This window comes from Camelus dromedarius, chromosome 31, assembly GCF_036321535.1.
Source record: "Camelus dromedarius isolate mCamDro1 chromosome 31, mCamDro1.pat, whole genome shotgun sequence".
Classification (NCBI taxonomy): domain Eukaryota; kingdom Metazoa; phylum Chordata; class Mammalia; order Artiodactyla; family Camelidae; genus Camelus; species Camelus dromedarius.
In genome coordinates, this window is record NC_087466.1 from 20,293,544 (window position 1) to 20,311,954 (window position 18,411).

General features: G+C 52.3%; 1 protein-coding gene across 1 annotated transcript in view; it reads left to right on the plus strand.

The window, feature by feature from the left end:
* The window catches only part of RFLNA (refilin A), a 234,212-nt gene that overhangs the window by 194,281 nt on the left and 21,520 nt on the right, over window positions 1–18,411 (plus strand). The window contains exons 3-6 of the mRNA XM_064481295.1: window positions 6,854–7,066; window positions 15,335–15,451; window positions 16,679–16,769; window positions 17,108–17,355. The gene's annotated coding sequence lies outside the window, so the exon portion shown is untranslated. The remainder of the gene's footprint in view (window positions 1–6,853; window positions 7,067–15,334; window positions 15,452–16,678; window positions 16,770–17,107; window positions 17,356–18,411) is intronic.

Below are 18,411 nucleotides of genomic sequence, written 5' to 3' on the forward strand. Positions count from 1 at the left end.
CAGAGATGGAGAAGTGTAATGTCGTCTTGATTAGCCCTTCCTTTGTTTTATCTGTGGTTCCCCCTTTTTTCTCCTTGATCTTTTTTTCTGCTTCTGATATAACGGAGGGTGAGATGACAGGAAGGGGAGGGCTGTGTCAGACCTCCGTCTTGTGGGGACATCTGCTGATGGGTTAATGGGACCAGTCGGTTCCGGACTCCTGCCGTCCCACTCTGCTGGCCCCCCCGGGGGTGCCAATCAAACAAGACATTTAACTCTGGAAAGATTTTACCAGACTCCTCCCTGAGGCCCTCCTCGTCTGGGAGTGAAATGAGGGTCCTCTGTTTGCTCTGGGGGTCAGGGCGGACTGTTTACTGAAGAGACTTTGAATCCAAAGGGGCTGTTTTGAGTCAGAGGAAGACAAAGAACTAAATGGGGGGCATAAATCCATTCATTTAATGTTCAGAACATTGGATTATGAGTTTCTTGGGCAAAGTCTTGCTCCCAGCTGATGTCAGGGAAGCCCCATCCGGTCCTGTCCGTAACAGCACTGTATCAGTTATCTGTTGCCATGGTAATGCCATATAACAAACAGCCACAACAGCAAGGGGCCAGCTGATCTTGGCTGGGCTTGCTCAGGTGTCTGGAGGTCAGCTGGTCGTTGGCTGGCCCAGGCTGACGTTGGTGGAAGTGACAGGGGCTGACCTGGGTACCTTCCGCAGACCGAAACCTGCAAGGCCCCTTGAGGTCCCACCTAGAACGGGGTCCACTATCATGCCTGCCTCATTTCTTGGCCAAAACAAGGTTCCTGGGCGAGCCCAGAGTTCGAATGGGAAAGCACCTCAAAGTTCTACAGCAAGGAGCTTGGATCTGGGTCAGGGATTAGGAACTCGGCCTATTTGGATCACCAAACAGAACCACCTTCCCTCAGTTACCCCTGAGCTCCAAGTCTGCCCAACACACCAGTGTGCAGTGAATTCTCAATTTTCCAAAACAGGTGCGAACTTGCTGTTCACAAACTCCAACACATCCACCCCCCAGATAAACTTATTTTTCTGTACTTCAGTTTCTCCATCAAGCTCCTACCTTGCCTACTGGCAGAATATAATCTCAGCCAATTTGGGGTCAATGTGTCGAACTCAAAAGGTTCTAGGGCAATTCATGGTTTCCCCTTCCCATTTCTTAATGAGATCCAGGAAGTCCCGGGGGTATCGGGCAGGGGGCCCCAGACATTCACTGAGATGTCTTAACTCCCTGCGTGTGTCGGTCCCCACAGTCCAGGGGACACTTCTGTTTCCCACCTTGGCTTGGAGCCCTCCTGCTCTGCCAGCCCTAACTCAGGACTGCCGGGCCCTGCTGGGGGAGGGCCAGGGGCAGGTACACACAGGGATTCTCAGAGGCTCTCTCGCCAAACCCTGCAGCCCCATGGAACCCAGTCGGGAAGAATCTGGACTAACCCCGACTCCCCAGAGTGTTGCTTTCTTGAAATTTCCCCGAGAAGATACAGTGTCGGGTGAGGGGCCCTCTTCCTGGTTCGCAGATGGCCACCTTCTGGGCGATGGGCTTGTGGGTACATCTGGGCCTGGGCAGGTGTGAAAATGAACGGAGCTGGACATCTGAGATGCGTGCTCCCTACGTGTGAAAACCGAACCCCAATAAAAGTGAAGGTGCAGAGACATGATTTATTCTACACTGAGAGTCTGTTAGAGAGCACACATTAATAAACACTTTAATAGAGGAAGGAATTACAGGGAGCTTGCTGTTCCCTGGGGTCACCCAAAGGGTGAGCTCTGGGGCCTCTCAGCCTCTGGGCGTCCCTTCCAGCTCCCCTGAGTGAGGCAGTGTCCCCAGTGTTCTCAGATTTGTCCCAGGAGGAAAAATGCCTGTGAGTCAGACTCGACAAAAGGCTCTCCCTGCCACCGGTCACCTCGTTTTACCCTCCCCCGACCACGAGCGGTGTGGGACGGCTCCTCCTGTGTCTGCGCCCAGACGGGGGGGCCACACCCTCCATGGGCCTGGAGCCCCGGCCCGAATCCTTCCGCCTGTTTGAGTTCAGAGACCTCAAGGCCGGGAGTCACCCAGCCAAGCAAGCCACCTCCTGCCTGAATGTCCAAGCGTCCTGCCTGCCTCCATCAGCGTAGCGCCTAGAGCATCTGCTGACCCCACTCTCCACGTAGGACTGCTGAGTGGGGTAATTTCCAGAATGGATGGTGCTGGAGAAGGCTTGTGCCACGGTGGGGGTGTGTAACCCCCCCCAAGAACTCCCGTGGCAGCTGGGGTCCCCATGTGGCCTGCCCATGTCCACGTACGGGGGCCTCATGATTTCCACCAGCCCAGGTGGGACTGAGAGACAGTGGTCACGTAGCGACACCCCCTGACACCCCCAAACTCCAGCTGAGTCTCCCCTTCTCTAGTACTGGAGACCTCAGGGTTCCCCCTAGGGCAGTTTGGAAAGAGCCCTCTGGAAGGCACGCTCAGCCTCCCCTCACCACCCACCCCAGAGTCAGGCACGGAGAATGATGCCAGTCAGAGTGGCAGCTGCCCTTGAGCTGACTTTGAACTTGAACTGGCTTGGAATCCAGCTCTTAAATCTCCAGCTCAGCCTGGGGGACTCACCTTCAGGTCGGGGTATGGAGTTTGCAGGAGCGGCCGAGGGTCTCCAGCACAATGCAGCATTGACAAGGCCACAGTGGGGGACAGGGGGTGTACCTGGGGCCGGGGTGCTGCGGACGGTGCCGGGGGAGGGCTCCGGACATCTGGAAAGTGTCAGGTTTAACGCACGAAGCCATGAGCCCAGGTCAGCTAAAAGTACATGTTTGCTTCCAGCCGCAGCTGTGCAAACTCCCGCCGCTGGGCTCCGCTGGGCTCCAGTCAAGTTCCCTCAAAGACAGTGGTCCCTTTGTCAGGTTCCACTCCAGTCCCCCCTTTCAAAGTCACTGGCCTGCCACGGGGCCCCCGCCACAAACAGCTGCGGGTCAGCCGTCCGTCTGAGGCGGCATTCATTCCACCATGAGGAAGGAAAATATAATTTAGGGGCACACGTCTGCAGCTCCTTCGCCAGACTGCAACCCCCCCCGCCCCCCAGCAGCCCCGAGTCTGGCTGACTGTGCGCCACCACCTTGGCGGCTGCTCGCTTCCCCTGGGGAGCGGGTTCCTTTGGGTCTTCGTGGCTGTTGCTTGGGAAATCCTTTCCCTGGGCGTAGGGTTTGGTTGGTGCTGGGAGGTGGTGGGAACACAGCTCTGTGTGTGTGTGTGTCCGTTCGCCACATTCATGCATAAGAGGTGAGGATAGATCAGGTACCACCTGGAGACGCCAGCATCTTAGCCTGGGTTCAGCCTGAAAGCAGAGTTTTGGGCTCGCAGGACGGTAGCTTGTTTGCAGCTGTGGTTCCAGGGAACAGAAGTGAGGGGCCAGAGAAGGGGCGGGCACAGATACACAGGTCGTAATCCGTCCTGCAGGATCTTCTGATGAAAGGCAGCCTCAGAACCGTCCCCCAGGAGGATGGAAGGGGAAGCACGCTTCTTCCACTGGCATCTGTTCCCCACTGGTGGCCCCGTGGATGTGAACACCCCTACACTCTTGGGTTTCGCAGGCACAGGGGGCTGGCAGGTCCCTGCAAGTGTGAGAAGCCCCCCGGGGAAGCAGCACGAGGTCTGAGGTCTGTCCCACTGCACCTGCGCGGAGCTGGGCGACGCCTGCGAGGGCGGAGAGAGTGTTGAGAGGATGGGGAGCCCCCGGCTGGGGCCGCAGTGCTGCGCCCGCCTGCGTCATCGCCGCTGCTGCTCCTTCTGCTGCCACAGCCCTTTGGGAACACTGTCGTGAAGGGACAAGAGCTTGGCCCTTTTCAGACAGAGGGAGTGGGGGCCTGGGGCTTCCTAGCCTCAAGCCCTCTCCCCTGGAGGACTGACAAAGCCCTGCGCTCTTGGTGAAGAGAACCAGAGACCAGTGGTTTCCCGACTGGAAGGAAACTGGCATTGTGTTTTTCAGGTGGAGAGGACATGGAGCTACTAACCTCCAGGGTCCCCGGGTTCTGTCTGCTTTGGGGGGTGGGTGAGTGGCACCCCCACCAGCCCTGTTCCTCCTCCATCAGCTCAAGTCCCAGTCACTGCTGATGCGTCCGGTGCAGCCACATGGCGATAATATTAATACCAGCTAACACTTACAGAGCGCTTACCCAGCGCTCCCGCGTGCGCCGCCGTCCTGCGTGCTTTTCCCATGCCCGCCATTCTTACAACAAGCCTGTTGGGGAGACGCTGTTGTGACCCCCATTTTACAGACGAGGAAACCGAGGCTCAGAGAGGCTGAATAACTTACCCAAGTAATGAATAATATGTTAGGTGGTGATGTGTGTAGTCAGTAGCAGAGGCAGAATTCAAACCCAGACTCCTCAGGGAGAGCAGGCATTTCCAGAAACTTAATAAACAATAGTGTATTGTATATGCTATACATTGTACGTGTTATGTAGAGAGAGAGGGCAGCTTTAGGTTTACAGAGGACGGAGCAGTCCGTAAGGCAGCCCGCCTACCCGGCGCCCCCCCAGCCCCCGCTGGTCACACCTTGCCTTAGTGCTGTACCTTTGTTACAACTGATGAATCAATACTGACCTATTGTTATTAACTAAAGCCCATGGTTTGCGTTAAGATTCCACTCTTGTTTGTTGTGTGGTTCCATGGGGTTTAACAAAGGCACAAGGTCACGCACCCACCTTTACGCTATTATACAGGGCGGCTCCGCTGCCCTGAAATCCCCCTGTGCGCCCCCCTGTCGTCCCCTCCCCCGGCTCCTGGCAACGGCTGGCCTCTTTCCTGTCCCCGTAGTCCGGCCGTACTCAGAGCGTCACGGAGCTGGGACCGCATCCTGTGTAGCCGTTTCCGAGCGGCTTCTCTCACCGAGTCGTATGCGTCTGAGGTTCCTCCATGGCTTCCTGTGGCTCGCTTCTTTTCGGCACTGAATAATATCCCCTGGTCTGGATGGACCCGGTGCATCCATTCAGCTACTGAAGGACATCTCGGTCGCCTCCAGAGTTTGGCAGTTATGAGGAAAGCTGCTCTCAAGCCGGACGCTTCCCCCTACCTTCCCACATTTTCCCAGCAGGAAGGACGTTTCAAGCAGAAGGAACATACGTCAGAGCCCTATGATGGAAAAGGGGGTGGCATGTTTAGGGGACAGCACAGCACACAAAGCGGGGAGGGGAGGAGGAGCAGGGTAGACGGGCAGTGGCTAGAAGACTAGAACGGGGTCTCATAATATTAAAGTTGAGACCATAATATTGGCTGCCATTTACTGAGCACTTCCTAAGTGTCTTCTGCGCATTATCTCATCTAATGCTCACAGCAACCTGTCAGTAAGGACTAATACTGTCACCATTTTACAGATGAGGGAACAGAGGTTCCGAGAGGTAGAGAGAGTGGCCAGAGATGACACAGTTAGTCGGTGGCAGTGGACGGCAGTGGAGGTGGGGGTCCCAGCTTTCAACCCAAGACAGACTGATATGAAAATTCTGCTCTTTTCCATATATTCTGCTGTCTTCTGAGGACTCTGAAGTTTAGCCCACAGGTAAGGACGTAGCATTGAAGATTTATAGAAAAGAGAGGGACATGGTCGCCCTTGAATTTCAAAAGATCCCTCAGCCAGGTGGTGGCCGATGAGTGGAGGGAACAGGAGGGAGACCAGGAGTCCATGTAGGAAGTGATTTCAAATCCCAGAGGAGGGGGGATTTGATCTTAAACTTGGGCATTGCCGTCAAGTTGGAGATGAGGGAAAAGAGCACAGAGATGCTTAAGAGAAAGGCTACACGGGATCTGGGGGTCCGCTGAGGGAGGGGGCTGAGGGCAAGTCTGGGGTCTCTGGCTCAGGAACTGGGTGGAGAGCTGGAATGCAGGGCACCTGCCCTGAGTGTCCAGGGCCCCAGCCCTGTGTGCACCCCGCAGGGCAGGAGCTCGCGTCAGTACCTAAATCATCCCTCACTGTTCCCTGAATTCCACTGCTGTCAGTTCAGTAATTCCGGAAACTATTGCATTCGGGGAAAATCCCACTTGTCTAAAGAAGCAGGAGCTGAGTCCGCTCTCGATGGGGTGGTAGCTTGTATCATTGTTGCCAAAGGCCCTGCGCCTCCCCGTGGAGCCCCACCACGTCCCTCCGTGTAGCCCTGCCCCATTGCTGCCAGGCTTGGTCAGGTGATTTGTCTTAACCAACAGAGTGTGAGCACAAGAAATGTGTTTCACTTCTGGGCGGAGGCCCACAGAGCCACCATGAGGTCCTCTGCTTTGCTTGTCTCTTCCACAAGCCCTGGCCCATCCCAAGAGTGTTGGCTCCTTCAGCCTGGGTTCCCAGAATGAAGACTGATGTGGAAAAAACTTCATCCAGCCTGAGATGGACATGCAGTAGGAGCAGTAAACGTTTGTTGTTGTAACCCACAGAGATCTGGGGCTGCGTGTTACTGTAGCGTAGCTTAGCCTAAGCTGACTAATAACCGTTACTAATAGGATTGTTTTGAGTTTATAAAATAAAAGATTGATCTCTGGAAGCCAACATGGGTTCACTTAGAACAAGTCACACCTGACAGATGCCTTTTACTTATTTGACGGATGACTCTAGGTTGCTGGAGTGATAAATCAGAGGAATTCTGTGGTGATAAATGTGACTGCATTTCATTGAGGCATCGACAAGTTTATTTCTCATAAACAAGAGGGAGAACTGTGATCTCAGTGAGAGCATGATTGGCTGGTTCTGTAACCATCAGAGTGAGCAACCAAGGAGGGCTGAGTTAACGCCGTTGATGCCAACCTGCAGAAAGCTCTCTTGTGGTGTGTGTGCCACAGGACTCTGCCCGGTCTCATTCACTTCAACATTTCTATTAATGATCTTTCACAGGGCCTTCAGAGATGTGCTGATCACATTCAAAAATGCTACGAATCTGGGATGACGAGTCTGATGAATGAGGAAATATTTTTGGCGGAGCGTGACAAGATGAATCGTACACGGATCAAACCACATCTCCGAAAACCAGAAGGACTAGAAGTAGAAGATGTGAATTTATAACAGCATGTGTGGAAAAGACAGAACTCAGTTGACCTTGCGCTCACTGTGAGTTATTACTATTAAGTGCCAGCACTCACTGAACACTCACAACGTACCAGACACTCCATTAAATACTTTGCACAATTATCTCCTTGTATTCTTCACAATGACCCGGTTATCTCACTCCACACTTTGCACAAGAGTTCCATTCACTGAATCATGTATAGAAAACAAATGTACATATATGTAATTTTTTTTGGTAAAGGAACTCCCAGGAGTGGGGTCCAGTCCTTCTGGGAGGCAATGACATTTTCTATCCATTTCTTCTTCGGTGTTTCTAACTTAAGGATTCCACGTAATTCAGCAAGTGTTTAATGAGCATCTGCTATGTGCCCAGCATTTTTGCAGGTGCTGGGGATTGACTGGTGAATAAAACAGTTAAAAGTTCCTTCCTCCGTGGGGTTACCTGCCAGTGCGGGAGACACAAAACCAGTGAACCTCGTCATTGTAGGTGGCGATACATTCTCTGAAGACTGCAAAGCAGGGCGTGGAATACAAATTGCCCTGGGGGAGGAGGGGGGCAATTAGGCAGAATGGTCCGGGAAGGCGCCCCGGAGGAGGTGACATCTGAGCAGAGCCCTGAATAGTGAACAGAATCAGGCGGTCGGTTCCTCACCCTCCACTTCCTCTTTGACTGGAAACCTAGGCACCAGCAGTGACTATAGAAAAGCAACTTCTTGAGCCCAGACAGGAGGACTCTAAGAAGCTTCCAGGTGTCCACCTTTCTATCCAGCTGGCTACGAAACAGAGTCTTCCCCAGGCCCTCCACACAGGCCGGTGCCAGGAGCCCCGCCATGGGCAAATCCCAGCGAATGGGCAGTAAATCTGGAACCGGGGTATTTCCTTTAGCTCGGAGCCTTTTCTGCCACGGCTGAATCCCCTTGAACATTGAGAAACCCTGGGAAAGGATTTGCTTACCAAGAGCATTCGCTGTTTCTCAAAGTCTGTTTTTTTAATAAACTTCTTTCCCTTTGCCCTGTTTTTCTGCACTTTGGCTTTTGAGCAAAGCCTCCCTCCCCACTGTGGTACCTTCCCCGTGAATAGCTAAGTAGGCTAGGAAAACAGTAGTAGGGAGTACGGCGGACGGCCCGGGCTCAGGGTAAACAGCAGTCCTCTGCGAACCTCCCAGAAACACCAAGGTCGGCACGTGTCAGCAAACGGCTCCACGGTCAAGGTGGCCATTTACGTTCCCACGGATGGGACCCCCTTGCAAGATGGCGCTCCTTCAAGTCGCTCAGGCGGGAAGTGGCAACTGCAGAAGCCTTGCTTAGCACGGCCTGGAGGGAAGGAGAAAGGAGACACACCGGGAACCGTCTGCCGTGTGAGGTTGGCGGCAAAACGTCTCGCCCCTGCAGTCACTCGAGGGACATTGGCCGGTCCACATGTCACCCAGCAGGACTAAACGTCGCCTGCTAGACAGTGACTTCAATTTGCAAGGATTAAAAGAAGCCCGTGAAAATGGTGATTAATCCTTGATTAAAGTTGAGCTTTTTACAAAAAGAAAAAAAAGATAATCTCTGACCCACAAGAGTTGCAAAAAAGGTCAAACGTGAAGGGAAGTATGTCAATCATGCTGTTAGACAATGTTCTTGAGGGAAGAAAACATGGAAAGTAAAAGAAAAATAAAAATCACTCTTGGTCATTTGTCTGCTCTAAGAATGAAGAGTAGAGTTACTGCACTTAAAGGAAAATGAAAAAAAATTTTTTTAATTTTAGTTTTTTAGTTTATTTTTAATTTTTAAACATTTTTATCATTTCCAATTTATTTTTCAAGATGAAGTTCCAATCCAGTGTCCATCTTTTTCCCCTTGTTTTTAAAATATGGAAGTTTTTGAAAGTCCATTTTTTTAAACCTATAGAAAAAAATACGTATATGTTTAACTTTTTCTGTAAAGAAACTCCCAGGAGGTAGGGTCCAATCCTTCTGGAAGGCAATGATGCTTTTTTATCATTTCTCCTTCAGTGTTTCTAACTTAATCCTTGAAAGCTTTAAGCTAAGTGGCCCCCATGTCAAATGGCTCAACTTCAGATGCCCTTGTTCCTGTGGGAAATGAAGCCGTTCTGTCCTTCCTTCCCTGGGCTTGTCCACCACGCTGGTGTCACAGGGAGAATCGTTTCGGGTCCCAGCAGCTGGCTTCTAGATGCCAGTGAGTCGAGATCCCCTTCTTCTGGAGGCTTCCATGGGAGGGAAGAGCCGTACGTCTCACCTTCCCCATCTCTTCAGCGTCAGCATAGGCAGCATCGGCTGCTGCAACAAACAACCCCCAAACCTCAGTGTCCGCACAGCTGCGAGCCAGCCGGCTCTTCTCCCCGCACTCATCCAGGGACCCAGGCACCCTCCAGCCTGGGGCTCCTCCCTCCGTTAGGTCCTTGGAGTCCTCTCCTTTCAGCCAGTGGCAGGAGAAAAAAAATGCAAGAGAAGTTCTAGGGGCCAGGGTCCCACCCACATTCTAGCTAGTGGCCGGAACTCAACCCTGAGGCCACACCTATCTGCGCAGAAGCCTGGGGAACACAGTACAGCCTTGTCCCCTGGAGGAAGAGAGGAACTTCAAGACTGGTGAGCATTAGCAGGTACCTATCTTTTCCTCCTCTTTTCAGTCTCTCCGCCTTGTTCTTGTTCATCTCTGCACTGGTGTGAAAGGCATCGTGTTCACCCCGATGTAGCAGGTGATCCTTGCCTCTTTCTAAACCTCCTGGCATCAGTTTGCCAAGCTGCCAGTCCTTTCTTTAGAAAAGCCCAGGGTCAGAGATGTTCTTTAAATTAAGTGAGCGTGCAGATTCACAGTTGTGCTCCACGTGGACGTGTGTGTGTTTGTGTAAAATATTTATCCAACCTGAGTAGAATATAAACAATGTGGCTAATTGCAGAGAAACACAGTCTGGTTTGAGAATCCATCCATCCATCCATCCATCCATCCATCCATCCCTTTGTTCATACAATAATTAATGAGCCCACCGTGCACAGAGCACTGTGGTAAGTGTTGTTATAAGCATTGTGGTAAGAAAAAGAAAAAAAATGTATAAAGCATGCTCTCTGCCTTTGCAAAGCTTATAATCCAGCTGGGGATATAAGAACGAAACACACACAAAACTAGCAAAAAGGCCAAGTGCATGCATGTGGAGACAAGTAGGGATCGTTCAGGAGCAGTGGCAGTGAGGGCCAGCTTTGCACGTACCCCACCTTCCTTCCGCCCCGCATGTGCTCACAATGCATCAATTCGTCTTTGTGGGCAGTGGGTTTCTTCCCCACCCCTTCCGTGAATTTTCCTGTCCTTTACCTCCAGTCTTTCACAACTCCATTCTTTCACTTTTTCCCTCCCATCTCCTTTTTCTTGTCTTCCTTCCTCTGTTTCTTTCCCCCTGCTCTTTTCTCTGTGTCTCTCTTTATATTCTTCCCTGTATAAATATCACCTTGAGTTCATGGTGGCCGCAGGGCCTTTGCACCACCAGTGTCCTCTGTCAGGAATGCCCTTCCTCAGGCCCTACTCAGAGCCAGCCCCTTGTCACCATTCAAACTCACCTCTGACTGAGCTTCCGTGCCTCCTCTCGCCACCCATCTAAAGCAGCTCCATCCTGCTTAGTCTCTATTCCCTTATCCCATTTTATCTGTACAGTATTCCTAACTCTCTGAAGTTATCTTCCTTAATTATTTTCTTCCCCCCTCCCCCCAACCCCCATTGGAAATTTCTTAAGGATGGGGACCAAGTTTTACTTGCTCATGGCTGTGTCCCCAGTGCCATGCATACAATAGGCGCTCAATTAATAATTCCTGATTGGAGGGGTGGCAGACAAGAAGCCTCCACCCTTCCCCTCAGCATCTCAGGACTGTCCAGGGAGCATTGTTGAGCCTTTCCCGCTCCCTTGAGTCTGGTACCCAGACTCTGCCCTCCTGGGAGCCCCTGGGCATCACACCAGCAGCCGGAGCCTTTCCTCTGCTTCCTACGCGATGCCCTTGGCCTTCGCTTTCAGCCGAAAACCACACAACCAGAAAATCTGCCCAGACTTGTGTCTTCCTTGAGGAGTGAGTAGAAATGGGCTTTGTTTGCCCTGCTCTGCGGTGTGCTCACCCTGGGGCCCTGGCAGGGGGGGCGGCGGCCCCTGGTAGCTTTGTGCCCTCCCTCCATCCCATGGAGGTGCAGAGAAATAGCTCGGAGCTTGGCGGGAGCCGGTGAAGGATTTGCTCTCTCCTCTGCTTGCCTCTCAGCTTCTCTGGCCTCCCTTTGGCTCTAACCAGGCTCGACTCAGTCTTACACGTGTTTAACGCGCACAGATGTCCCGTGTGCTTCTTAATTCAGACGCAGCCCCGAACGACCGTTCTGTTCCTGAGCGTTTGCCGTACCGGCTCTTGAAAAGCCATAGTGGGTTTTGAAGGACTTTTTTTTTTTTTGTCAGTATAACAACTTTTTCATCACCCAAACCCTCTAAATCAAGAAATGATGTTTTGGCATCATGGACTCGGGCAGACATACCCACCAATTAACGTGACATGATGCTTTCTAGTCAGAGAAAATAATTTGAAACCAATTTGGATGGTGTGCCTCGGTCGGAAAACCCCAGAACATTTTCCCTCGCACGGATTCGCCAAGGGAGAGGCTCGAAGAAGGGGCAGCTTCCACAGCTTCTAGTCTGCGTGTGGGTCCTGGTTCCACATGTGTCAAACTCTAAAGATGCTTGTCCTTAATTTTAAGTGTGGCTTGAGAGCAAGACAACCATGAACCTCTAAAAAAAAATGGGAAAATGGTAACAAAAGTGGTATGGAAAAAGGAATGTATTTAAAGAGGATTTACTGACAGTAATTCAGAGACTCACAATTCTGTCTCCATACTTCCCCCACCCGCCGCCCCCCTCGCAGGGCTCAGCAAACTTTTCCTACAAGGGGCCAGCTGGGAAATATTTTAAGCTCTGCGGGTCGAGGGGTCCCTGTTGCAGGAGGAAAACCTGATCGCCCCGGTGTCCAGGGCTGTCATCCAGCACAGTGCCCTCCGCCGGCGAGGGTAAGGCTTGTCAGGGAACAGGGCATTCCCATAGACTCAAAACCGCTCCCCGCAGGTTCCTGGGGAATCACCAAGAAAAAGATAACTTCACAGGGAAGAAGCATGTTGGACACCACCTCAGCCAAGTGACGAGATGTGAGCCTGATGGAGAATGAGGCAGGCTGACCCGACGTCCCTTCTGCCGTGACGCCAGCATCGCCCCTGTGAGGTTCCCGCCGCAGCGTGTACCCTGAGTCTGATCGTGAGGCAGCAAGCCGACAGACGCAGACGAACCTCCTGGCCTGAACGCTTTAAAATTCTCCGTGTCTGGAAAGACAAATAAAAGATGGGACTATTCTAGGACCAAAAGGGACAAAAGAGAAATGACCATTGAGGGTGTGAAGTGACTTGTACTCCTCTCTGAAAATGACTGTCAAAGACTTTTTTATTAAGAGTCTCAGATTTCACCCCCCGACCCCCAGGCCAGCTAAGACGTTAGCCTGCCGCAGACTCCCGGGCGCTGTCAGGAGACAGGAGACTGGGGTCCGAGATAAAGGATGTTGTCACTGACAGCCCTGGCAGTAGCCAGAGTGCCACTTTTCCAAGCCCCAGTTCCCCCAGGGCCACTCAAAAAGGCCAAGTGATGCTGCACACACAGTGCCTTGCACTATAGGAGAGGAGCCCTGCGTTGAAGGAAACCAAATGTTTTATAACGGGCAGTAAGCCTGTCTGATCCCCCACCCCCGCCCCCGGGGGAGATAGACTCGTATTGGACAGTAAGCACACCTGCATTTTGCTTTGTAGGGAGACAACATGTCTATTTTTTGAAGCTGTTCTCCTCACAAACATCCTCAAAATGACAGTCCAGACACAGGACAGCCAGGCCGCTGCTCACAAGCTGTGCAGAGAGACACAAGAGACCCCCGGAGAAACTGGCCCCCACCCATCATTGTCCCAACTGAGGACGTCTTGTGCTTGGGACCTGGACTGAAAAAGAGAACGGCTCTCTAGGATGTTACTGGGGTAACTGGGGGAAATTCAGATACGCGGTGGAGGTCATTTCATGTCCCCGCACCGATGTTAATTTCCCCCGGCGCGGTCACACTATGCGGGTCGTGTAGGAGAGCATCTTTGTTCTTCAGGTGCCACTGAAATATTTGGGGGTTCAGGGTCAGGATGTCTGCCACTGGGTTTGAAATGATTCAGGAAACAGACCAACTAGATGTTACACGCACACGGGAGAGACAGAGAAAGGCCGGACGGTCCAACATAACAGTCGGCCGGTGGAGGAGAAGGGCGTTTGGGCTTTCGGTATGTTATTCTTTCAACTTCATGAAACAAACATTGGAAGGGGACGCAGCTTCCCCAGGAACACCCAGCTGGCCTGGGGCAGCCTTCTCCTGACTTAAAGGCCTGCATTTTCACTACCACCCTGTCACTGATTTTCTCCCAGCCCTGCCTTAATTAGGTGCTCTGAAGACATAAATAGGTTTTTTGTTTACTCAAGCTGGCAGAAAAGGCCTTTTCAGCTAAAAGCTCCTTAAGCCCCAAAGGTGTGAACCGGCCAGTTAACAGCCGCGAAAACCCTTTCAGCTGTAGACGCCTGTGCGCGTGGCCGTGGAGTGATGCAGTCAGCCCGGTCCTGGAATGAGAGAGCGAAGCGCTCAGGAGCCCCACGCCAGGGAGTCAGCCCACAGACCCTGAGAGCAGAGTTTTGAATTATTTTGCTCAAGGCGCCAGGATTCCAGAGGCTGCTGCAGACCCACACTTTCAGAGGGCCGCAGAACGCATTCCCGGGTCCAGATACACTTTGGGTCCACTTTGTCCCCACTTCCCTGTCTTAGCCGGGTGGACGCCGGTCCCTGCCCCCCACCCCATGCACGGGCCCCCGGGGCAGTGAGGCCAGCGAGCAGGCCGTGACCCCCAGACAGACAGCTGCCCGGCAAAGACAGAGCCGCAGGCTCAGAGAGGACGCGCTAATAATGAAGAGGTGAGTCACTGTTGCAGCTATGTTCCCGTGGGACATCTGTGCCTCGCGCGGGGGACTGAGCAAGGGTGCTATGGAAAAGTCTTTGGGGCCAGGCCGGCCGACAGGGGCGGGCAGGGCGTCCACTGGCCGGGTCCCCGCTGCGGACGCACGGCCCGACGTCAGGGTGCTTAAAACGTGTTTCATTGGGTCCCGTGCCCTTGGGATCAGATCTAATGGCAGTTGTCAGGAGCTTGTGATAAAAAAGGAACTGTTTCTCACCTCTCTTCTTTCTGCCCCTTGGAACTCTGCTTAAAGTTCTGGTGGCTACTTTTAAACACTAAATCGTGTTTGATCACTATTTCCAGGATTCCCTAAAGGTAGACATTATCTGTGCAGTCTGCGTATGAAAAACAAGGATTTAGCTCAGTTTTCACCCCCTGCTTCTCTTAAAAAAAAAAAAAAGTATATATAATGTATAACAGGATCACTTTGCTAAACACCAGAAACTAACATTGTAAATTGACTCCACTTCAATAACAACTAAGAATTGAAAATACACGGATATGTGTGTGCTTAGATACATGTATATTCAATAGATTGATTAAATGCTGATACACTGGTTATACATATACATGCATATATTTAGTACGTTCATTAGTTTGGTCACTTTAACTAGAGAGGAAGTGAGGTGCTGTGATTAAAGGAGGGTCAGGCAAAGGCTGGAGCCTTTTCACCGGCCATATGCTGAGGGCTCAGCCCGGCCCTGGCATGCCTGGAAGCAGGTTCCCGTCCTGTTAATTCCAGTATATTTAATCCTCATTTAATCCCTTTATTAATGTCCCCACTTTGTGGATGGAGGCACTTAGGCACAGAGAAGTCACGCAAATTGCCCAAATCAGAGAGTTGCGGTTCAAACCCAGGCAGCTGAGTACGCCAACAGTGGAAGACCCCTTTCTTTCAAGTGGGGGCTCTCCTGGGGAGTGGGCAGTATTTACAGCTGTGCCCTGCATCCCATGGCCCCATGGCCCCTCCCAGGGGTGCACCCCATTCCTGCTGGCAAGAGCACCCCATGCGAAACTTGATGGGAGCTCCTGAAACAAGAGCAAACAGCCTTGATCTGCCTGCAGGCCCCGCATGCCGGCTGGGGGAGGAAGCAGGCTTTTTGGTGGGTTTTGACTTTGGCCCATGCAAAGGGACCGCTCCTTGTTGCACACAGACCCCTGCCTGATAGCCAAGAAAGGTCCCAGGTGAGGGTTTGAAGAATGGGCCCTGCTGTGTGAGTTTAGGCAAAACACTTACCCACTCTGAGCCTCCTTTTTCTTGTCTCTAAAGGTGCTGTAACTCTCCATGTCCTGCCAATCTTTCCAGTGATGTTGACCATTGAGGAACTCTGGGGAACTCTACAGATCTGATTAAATGAACTGCCACCACCTCCCCAGGGCCTTCAATGTGAGTGACTAGAGCATTTACTCAGACCTGCTGTATATGCATAGCCCACCAGGAAACAGGAGAGTGAAGCCCTGCCTTGGGGAATTTCCAGTGCAGTTGACAAGAGCAGGAAGTGGTCTGTGAACAACCACCATGTCACACGAGCAGGGTCTTTGCTTTAACCCATCCTGGGCCTTAGGGGTCTTCGCCATGCTCCCTAGATGGGCTGTTGGCTTTGGTCCTTTCTGTGCAGGTCCTAGAAATGCCTCATTGTCGGGCATTGGGACCTCAGTCTTGCCTCCCAAATCTCATTGGGACCCAGTGGCAGCTTACCCCACATCCATCCTCATGTCCCCCAGCCTGGCTTGCTCCTTAGTAGCTGTGTGACCTTAGGCAAATCACTTAACCTCTCTGAGCCTCCATGGATTGATCTGCTTTATTTAAAAATGGAAGTAATATGCATCCATCTTGAGTTTCGGGTAGTTTCCAGTGTGAGTGAATGTGCAGAGGCTTTTGTAAGCTGTCCATGAATGCACAACCCTACTTCGTGAATGCTCTCCACTGCTGCTTGGAACAAGTGGCTCATGGCTTTCAGTGAAAAAGCCTTTTTTCCTCTGTGCCCTTCCCCTTAATCCTCTGGCCTTTCTCTCTCCCCCTGACAAAGCAGCCTGGGAAAGTCCCCCTGATGCTGGGGTACTGGGTGCGCCCCCCGGAGCTTGGGACCCTGTTAGGTCATCTTTCTTAAAAGCAGGTGACGTCACGAGCTCCTGAACAAATGTCTCCCTTCCCAGGGGCATGCAGTCCGAGGGTCTCCCCTTCTCTCCAGCGCGGGACACACACTTCAGGACCCCTTTTGGGATACCCTAACACTTCTCTGAAATATCCACTTTCTCTGCCCACTCTCTGTCTCCACTCTCCTCTCTACTACTTCAGAAGCAATTTGCATCAGCTCATTCCTAAAATCTTTGGAGTCCCCATCCCTTGACAGATAAAGCCCAAAGCCCCTCACACCACATCCGGGTCCCTGCAGACCTGATCTCAGGCTCGGCCCGCAGCACCTGGCCCGGAGCAGGCACCCAGACCTTGAAAGCTTCCCCGTCCCCTTCTCACTCTCTGGGCTCGCATTACAGAGATTCAAGCCCCCTTCCCCTGAGACTGGCCAAGAAAGCCACCCACCCACCCGCTGGCTCCTGGCTCAAGCTAATTTATGGAAATTTTGGCCTTTTCTCCCCTCTTTGACATTTGCAGACCATCTGGAGCGGGGAGAAACAGAAGCTTTCACAGTACCAGCTTTCAGTCGATGGGCGGCCCCCGGGCCTGCCTCAGTGGATCTGAAAAGGTCAGAGGTCGTGGTCATGGGGTCATTGGTGTGGGCCGCTAACTGAGGGTTTGACATTTGTCGTGCGGTCATGTTTTTCCTGCCACTGGGTGTGTACACATCTCCAACCTGACTCCACACGGGGAGTCCACTCCAGGGGAAGTTGTGTGGGGTGTAGGAAAACTTCCAGAACCCAAGGGGCCTGGTCATGAAGGCTCTCCTGGTAAGCGTGAATGGCGGCATAAGGGGGCCAGGGTTAGGGTGAGGAGAGTGGGGCGCTCACTTAGAGCACGGAATTGGAGGAAATGTCGCAAGTGCAGAAGTCACCACAAACACTATTTTACTGCTGTGTTTAAAAGGTTGAAATTAATGCAAAAAATTCCAGGCGAGCAAAATATCAACATTTTAAATAAAGTCAAGATAACCCTTCATCGATGCAGCCTTGCCCCACACGCCTGCCCCTAACTCCCCACCGGCCCTTGGAGGGTGGGCTGCCTGATTCACTGCCCTGCGGTAAGAAGTCGGCGGTTCTTGTCAAAGACTCCTCTCCAGAGCAGCCCAGCAGTGGAGACAGTTGAAGCCAGCTCCCTTCCATGGGCTTGAGTGGGTGAGTATTTGGGACAAACGTGAATTTTAATGTGTTCATGTTCTGGAAAGCACGGCCCCCCACTTTTGTCCTTTGAGATGATATAACACGTCACCCACTCATTTCTGGTCAGGTAGCCCAAGGCGGAGGAAGGTCTGTCTTGCCTAAGAATTGAAGCAAAGGGAGTCAGTTTGTTCTGTTTGGTTGGTTGTTTGTTTCCCAGAATGCTCCAGGTATTTCAAACCTCCGGTTGGGCAGCAGACTTCCCATGACCTTCCTGGCTGATAGGGAAATGGGCTGTAAACTCACCTGCTAACAGGGACCTCTGTGTCCTGACCCCCCTTCATAACCCCCCAGCACTCTTAGGAAGCTACCCCACCCGTCTGTCTGTTCCTGGAACGCACCTCACTTTCACCACTGAGAGCACCTTTGTCCCTGCAGTACCCCCACCTGGAAGGCTAACTCTTTCTCCGGCTCATGGCTCATCTTAAAATGTCACCTCCTCAGAGCTGGCTTCCAGGAACACCCCAGCAACAAACGGTCCCTCTGATGATCCCTGCATGCAGTGCCTTGTTAATTTCCTCGGTGAAACTCACAGCCTTTGCTTCCTGGGGTGTTTCAGCTCCTTTCCTTGGGACTGGGTGCCCCAGGGCTGAGCTGTCTTACTCATGGGTGGTTCTGCAGTTAAGGGCAGTGCTGAGGGCACAGTAGGGGGCTTGATGGATCCTGATGGAATGAACATGCCTTATGGTGGTGCCCTCAGTTTGGGGGTATCTGAAGAGAAAGCACCAAAGAGAAGCCAAACCAGTGTATCCATCCACACTCAAAACCTCCCCCCACTCCTTTCCCCCTTGGCGAGAATATTAGCCTCTCCCGCATTCCTGCTCTTTTCAAAGCCATCTGCGGGTATCCCTGTATTCCCTGCTTTCAGAATGGAAAGCTGGATCACCTGGGGGTGGTGTGGGGGTGACTGTGTGGGTGGGAGCTGAAAACGAAAGGACCCCCCTCGTCAGTCATCAGAAGAAAGGGAAGGAAGTTCTTTCTCCCCTGGGAGGAAGGGAAAGCAGGGAAAGATGG